At 36.2% G+C, this 7,501-nt stretch overlaps 1 long non-coding RNA gene across 1 annotated transcript in view; it reads right to left on the bottom strand.

Moving 5' to 3' along the window:
* Positions 1-296: 296 nt before the first annotated feature.
* LOC110298667 (uncharacterized) overlaps positions 297-7,501 on the bottom strand; it is a 54,298-nt gene continuing 47,093 nt past the window's right edge. Inside the window, exon 5 of the long non-coding RNA XR_015047917.1 lies at positions 297-811. This is a non-coding gene — a long non-coding RNA (uncharacterized LOC110298667). The remainder of the gene's footprint in view (positions 812-7,501) is intronic.

The raw sequence follows: 7,501 nt of genomic DNA, 5'->3' as shown, positions 1-7,501 counted from the left end.
TAGATTAAGGATGAATCAAAAAAAAAAAAAGATCATGAAGAAGATCTCAAACCTAGAATTGAAACTCAAAACTTGCTCTAAGGTAAGAAATTTCATAACTGAAATAACCATCAAATAAATTTTTTTTGCAGATGTCCACTATCTCCAGCTCTTTGAGAAAGTGCTTCTTTACTGACTGGATTTGCTTCAGTAGAGAGTCTCTTGCACCATTCAGGATTGTATTTATTCAATTCTCTATTAAATGGTAATGTTCATATATAGAGTAGAAATAACACTACTAGAAACTATTAGGGCAAACTTCATTTTATTAACTTTCTATAGTGTTATCATTTCTTTTTTATTGTTCTTTAGTATTTTTTTACACTCCAGTCTCTATCCATCTTTCATTCTAGCCTTTGATTGTTCCTCGTCCCATACATTCTCATCTGTCTCCAAGCAGATTTCCCCACACACTAACTCCCACTCTATTAGATGTCCCAACTCCCTGGAGTCTCAAGACTCTCAAAGGTTAAGTGCATCTTCTCCCACTGAGTGCAGATCAGGCAGTCTTCTGTTGTATATGTGTTGGGGGACTCACCCAACCTGGTATGCTTCCCAATTGGTGGCACAATGTCTGAGAGAACACAGGGATCAAAGTAAGTTGAGACTGCTGGTCTTCCTATAAGGTTGCCCTTCTCATCAGCTTCTTCCAGCTTTGGCACAGTCAACCACTAGAGTCACTATCTTCTGTCCATTGCTTGGGTGGAAATATATTCATCTGACTCTTTCAGCGGCTTTTTGGGGGCTTTCTGAAGGCAGACATGCTAGGCTCCTGTTTGTAAGAAAACCAAAGTATTAGTAATAGTGTCAGGCCTTGGGGCCTCCCCTTGAGCTTGATCCAAATTTGGGTCTGCAACAGGACCTTCTTTCCCTCAGTCATTCTCCATTTTTATCCCTGCTTTTCTTTAGACAGGAACATTTCTGGGTCAGAGTTTTAGACTATGGAATAGCACCTCTCTCCCTCCACTTGATGTTCTATCTTTTACTAGAGGTGGACTCTACATTTCTTTCCGTCTCCTGTAAGGTATTTCATCTAACCCTCCCTTTGAGACCCGATAGTCTCTCATTTCCTAGGTCTCTGGTACATTGAAGAGAGTCCCCCACCTCCTACCTCCCAAAGTCGTCTGCTTTCATTTATTATGAGGGCCATCGGGGCTTCATTCATATCCCCTCTGATACCTAACCATGTTCCTCTCTTCCCCTCCCTGTCCCTCATTTCCACCCAGGTATCTCCTTCCTCATACCATGATGCCTTGGAATTATAAAACCACAAATGAAGAAATTATGATGTCTCTGGTGATTTATTGATACTTATTAAATCATCAAGGAGAGAATCATGTTCAATAATAAAACCTTAGCCAAAACCTGTGGCTGCAGAGATAATGGAATCTAGAGAAGAACTTAGCTCAGCCAGTTTCCTGACTCAGTATATATTTAAAATATAGAAATGTATACCTATCACCATCAGGAAAGTAGCTTCATTCTGCACCAGACAGAGAAAATTATAGGACTGCACCACTATTCAAAATGCAAAGAACAACTAACAGTGGTGTGTCCAACCCACATTTATGAATCTAAAATATTAATCATTAAGCTAACACTGAAAGCATTGCAAAAGGACATTAGAAAATATAAATGATTCAGAGGAAGAGATGTCTTCTGTAAACATGTGTCTTCTATATAGGATAAGGGAGTTGCACAAAATAATCTAACAACATGCATAACTAAAGAATATAATTCCCACATTACCACAAGATGGCATGCCAATTGTGATGGGAAAATATCATAGATATAAGCCCCATTTGTAGGTTTAAAAATACAGACAATTAAGCATGAGGATACAGATGAAATTAACTTTATCTTTTTATATTCCCCCTGGTAGGTTTTTCTATACCAAACATACATCTTAAAGATATTTACATATGATCAAATCCTCATATACACAGCAACAAGTAGTTATGTTTACATATGCTTAGGTAAATAATATTAATCACTAGGAAGATGAAATGGCATTGATAATGAAATAAGCAGGCAGGAGTAAATGTAGAGATAAAAGAATGAAATATGGAAATATTGTCAATTAAATTAGTCATGCATGAAATTCTCAAAAACAGAGAATCATATATATATATATATATATATATATATATATATATATATACATATATATATATATACATATACATATATATAATTACTATATATTTGGAGAGAAATTTCCAAAGCTATAAGTCTTAAGCCACTGAGTAATATATCCAGGGACATGGAGAATTTAAAAATGTATTGAGACATTGGATAAAGTAGTACTACACATGTTCTTCACATACAATTTGAAAGGTTATGGCTTAATCTCTACAACCATTAACTAGATAGTAATGCCTTATTGCTGAGGATATTCCTAACATATGCCACTGCATATAACTGAAGAAGAAAAAATATTGAATGTCATTAGCCACCAATAGTAAATTGTAAAATAGTGAACTTCATTCAGGGTTCACTGACACACTACTGAATCAATGTTAAAGTAACCTAGTAGTTTGTGGGGGAGGTTGTCTCTTTCTTTTTGTTTGTTTGTTTTAGATTTCAGGGCTAAGTTTATGTGATAAAATTCATACTTCATTATGCCAAGTGACCATGATTATGAGTGCAGATAGAATTGGGTTATAAATAAAAACCTATTACTGTTATTCTTCTATGGGAAACACTGACATAAAATGACTCCTACCAAAATACTGTTCTACCCATAAATCAGTTCAGTGCTCAGTTCTCAACAAAGCTGTCTCCTATTTCACAACAATTATCTAAGGCATCCTCAAGTGCCCTGTGTAGAAATAGTGAGCAACTTTGAATCTGTAGATGTTAAATGGGTCTTCATTAAACTTCTCTCAAGACTCTTCGATCTATGTTAAAGAGAAAGCAGAAAGATAAGTGTCAGGGGCTTGAATTACTTCAAGGAAACAATGCTATACATACAAAAGGACTGAGACACAGGAATGCCCAGAGAATGTGGCAGCACAAACAAAGCTGAATAGGTTCAATCTATCAAAAATTCCAGCTATGAGAAGGGAAAGGACACAAAGTGCAACCCCTAACCAAGAAGTAACTTGCAATTAATGTCTGTTGATAGGAAAGAAAAAAATCAATCTATTCAAACAGAGTGTCACTGATTATATAAAACATGTTCCAGATCAGGCCCCAGCAACAGGAATAGTTGTAAAATATAAAGCAGACTTCATTTTTATTTTATTTGTTATTTCAGAAGATTTTGGTTTTCCTGCTGTTCAATATATTTTTTATATTATATTAGTGTTTTTGGATTGTTAATTTTGATTTTCATTTGTTTTGTTTTACTCTATTTGTAGTAGGGAAGAAAGGGATAGAGAATGTGGAAGTGAGTCACCTTTAGTGCTCCCACTTAATCTAGAGTGTCTGAAGTTTGTTTGCACTTGGGGTGAATCTGAGAGAAGTTCGAGAAAAGAAATGATGGCACTCGGGAAGATTTTAAAAGAATATTAATTCTAGGAGTTTTGCTTCTTAAGTATGTGATGCTTAATGCAAAGAAAATGATTTTGTAATGTTTGTAAAAACATAATCTTATGTATAGAAAACAAGGAATTATGAATATGATCAAGTCTAATCCTCACTCATCAAACCAATACTACATGAGAAAATCTAAATTTCTAATTAATTTTTATACACAGACAATCAAAATTCAAAAATGAAACTCAGAGACCATGTAGTTTTACAATACCATCAGCAGCAAGTGGCTGTCTGTGTCTGTTGTGAGCTTCGCATGATGCTGGGAGGAACTATGGCTTCTGTGATGAGTTTGAACCCAGTGAGCAGCACGGTGAGATTCAGAATCAGAAGCACACATTACATGCTAAAAGAACAATACTGAAATAGATGTAACTTTTATTTTCTATAAGCACAAGAGTGAAATGTATCTTAATATTCAGGATTATGATATAACAATAACTGCTCAGAAATCTTGTAAAGACAGAAACACAATTCTTCACCCAAAATATAAAGAGACATTAAAGAACAAATTATTTCAAATGTCAATGCAAAACATTCTAGATTATAAGGTCCCAGTAATTCTGTATGAAGACTGGAAAATTACAAACAGGTCCTTACCTTTTGATGTAACATAAAATTAGTCAGATATGTGCTCTTTAAAAATCATCTAAGCATATTTTTATTAAATATTCCGATATTTTAATAAAGTGATGTTGCATGCTAAGAAAATATTTTTTTGAATATCTGTTTGTGATTTATGTGCTTCTTATTAGAGTTGCAATGCTTTAGTTAAAATTAGAATTATTTCTGAGAATTATATCCTGGTATTGATTATATATATATCTTTCAGTTATTAAGATGGAAAATCAGTTAATTAGATGCATTAACTTTATTTAGAGACCAGAGACTCCTTTCTATTTTTTTAACTTATTCTTTAATCTTTTTTTACACTCCAGACTTTATCCCCATCCTGGTCCACCCTCCAACTGTTCCATACCCCACACCACCTCCCCCCCCCCATCTCCAAGAGCATGTCCCCTCACCATCCCCACTCCACCAGACCTCCCCACTCCCTGGCGTTCCAATTTTCTTGAATGTTAGTTCTACCTTCTCTGTCTGAGTCCAGACCTGGCAGTTCTGTGCTGTATATGTGTTGGGGGCCTCATATCAGCTGCTGTATGATGCCTGTTTGCTGGCTCAGTATCTGGGAGATATCAGTGGTCCAAGATAGTTGAGATTGCTGGTCTTCTATCCTCCTCATCAACTTAATCCAGCTTTTCCTAATTCAACCAATGGGGTAACTGTCTTCTGTCTACTGGTTAGGTGTAAAAATCTGCATCTGACTCTATACGCAGTTCCTTGGACGTTTAGGGGCAGTCCTGATAGGCTGCTCTTTATAAGCACACCATAGAATCAGTTATTGTGTCAGGCCTTGGGGCCTCCCCATGAGCTGGATCCAAAATTGGGTTTGTCACTGGAACTCCTTTTCCTCAGGCTCTTTATTTTTTTTCAGACAGGAACAAATCTGGGTCAGAAATTTTGGCTATAGGATGGCAATCCCATCCCTCCACTTGATGCCTTTTCTTTCTACTGGAGGTGAAGTCTACAAGTTCACACACTGCTTGGTCCTTTGCTTTGAGATCTGAGAGTATCTCACCTTCCAGGTTCCAGAGACTCATTCCAAATTTTAGACTATGCTGTGAAATACAGTTTTCAATACTGAAACCACAATAATAAACGTTTTCAGAAAGGCTTTTAAGCAGATGAATTTTTAAAATTATCTTTAATTTTTGTTTTACAGTCCAGTTGTTATGCCCTCCCAGCCCACCTTCCAACAGTTCCTCATCCCATTCCTCCTCCCCTTTCTCCAATAGGATGTCCCCACTTCCCTACCCCCACACCACCAGACTTCAAGTTTTTCAAGGGTTATGTGTATCTTCTTTCATTGAGGCCAGACCAGGCAGTCCTCTGCTGTATATGTGCCTGGGTCAGGGCTCATATCAGCTAGTGCATGCTGCCTGGTTGGGGGCTCCTATCTGAAAGATCCCAAGTGTCCAGGTTAGTTGAGACAGCTGGTCTTCTTAAGGAGTTGCGCTCCTCCTCAACTTCTTCCAGTATTTCCATAATTCAACCACAGGGATCCTTGGCTTCTGTCCACTGGTTTGGTTATATAGGAATTGTCTATGTAGGACGATTGAGACCATTCTAAAACCTATAAGGTTTCCTTTGCTCATGCAAAGTTAATATTATTGAATATCCTATTATAATAACCTATGATAAGAGGTTGGGATATCGGTGTGTATTTATTTATTCATATGTGCACGGATGTTAAATGTGTAAAAAAAAAGCATATAGGAATGAAAAGACAACTGCTTTTTCTTCTTTATTTGATCTCCAATTTATTTTGCTACAGAGTCTGTCATTGAACATATATAACAATTTTATAGAGAGTTTCTATTACATACTTAGATAAAAAATAGACAATCTCACGTTGATTGTTTTTTTATTAAATTATTTTATTTACATTCCAAAACTTGTTCCCCTTTCAAGTCCCCCCTCCCTGATCTTTTCACCCCATCCTCCCCCGCCCACCTCTGAGAGGGTGCTCCCCCTCCTGCATCCCTACCCACATCAGCATTCCTCCTCCCTGGGGCATTAAGATTCCACAGGATAAAGTGCATCCTCTCCCACTATAGCCATACAAGGTACACATGTGCCTGGGGCCAAAAACCAGCCCATGTATTGTCCTTGATGTTTGGCTTAGTCTTTGGGAGCTCTTAGTGCTCTGGGTTAGGTGAAACTGTTATTCTTCTTCTGAGGGATAACAGAAGACACTGTCCAGTCAAATGCCAGGGTCCATAAAATATTAGAAAGTTCATTATCACATGGTTTCTAAATGCTACTTTAAAATTAACAGAAGTGATTTATTTCAGAAGAAACCCTTTATCTATACAAAAGGGTGACTTTTCTTTCTAGTCACTGTCAAAAAAGTTTCATGAACAAGGAAAATATGTTAACACATGTAGAATCAAGCCATACTGAACAGAATTAAGGACTTTCAATTCCTGGCATTCTTAATTCTACTAACATTCAAAACCTGGCCTAAGGAGTAGACTCATGCCAATTGTTTTGTTGTTGTTGTTGTCGTTGTTGTTGTAGTTGCTGTTGTTGTTGTTGTTTTGTTATGTTTTATTTTTTGTGAGTTTTAAATGAATAAACCATCCATAAATGTGTAGACTCATCGTCATATGTACAAATCATAAAGGGTTTTCTTATAATTAATATTTTATGACAATTTACCTTGTGCATTAATATTTCAGTTTATATGAGAAGGAAATTAACGATTCAATATTATCATATGAAATTTCTAATCATATGAATTCTTCAAATGCTTACAAAATTGTCTATATTAGTAGGTATTTGTAAATGAGTCTTCGCATGTGTAAAGATGCTGCACATATGAGCACAGGCTTGTGGGGTACAAAAATCATCATGTAGCCTTATCCTCAATCCAATCCCACCATATTTTTGTGATTGGCACTGAACCTAGAGATCAGCAGCTTGTCAGGAAAGACCAACACATATGGTTTAATTGTTCACTTGTTTGTTTTTTATGCAGAAGTTAGAGATTCAAGCACATATCTTCATGTTCCATAACAAATAATTTACAACTCAATTTCATAAAAAATATTTTTATTTTTTATTAATCATTCCATTTGTTTACATATCAAATAATATCCCCCTTCCAGGTTTCTCCTCCACAAATCCCCCATCCCACATCTGCCCTCTCCTTCCTCCCATTTGCCTCTATGAGGGATCTTCCCCACCCACCCACTCCCATCCTTCCACTTCAGCATCCCCTTACATTATTGTACATATTGTTCACAAATGTAATAAAATTATCTTTTTGTCAATTCATATTCATCTCTATGAATTGATATTT

Source organism: Mus caroli, unplaced genomic scaffold, assembly GCF_978045245.1.
Source record: "Mus caroli unplaced genomic scaffold, Mus_caroli_1 scaffold_8, whole genome shotgun sequence".
Taxonomy (NCBI): Eukaryota; Metazoa; Chordata; class Mammalia; order Rodentia; family Muridae; genus Mus; species Mus caroli.
The sequence above is the reverse complement of the archived record's forward strand: the minus strand, read 5'-3'. Positions and strand labels throughout refer to the sequence as shown.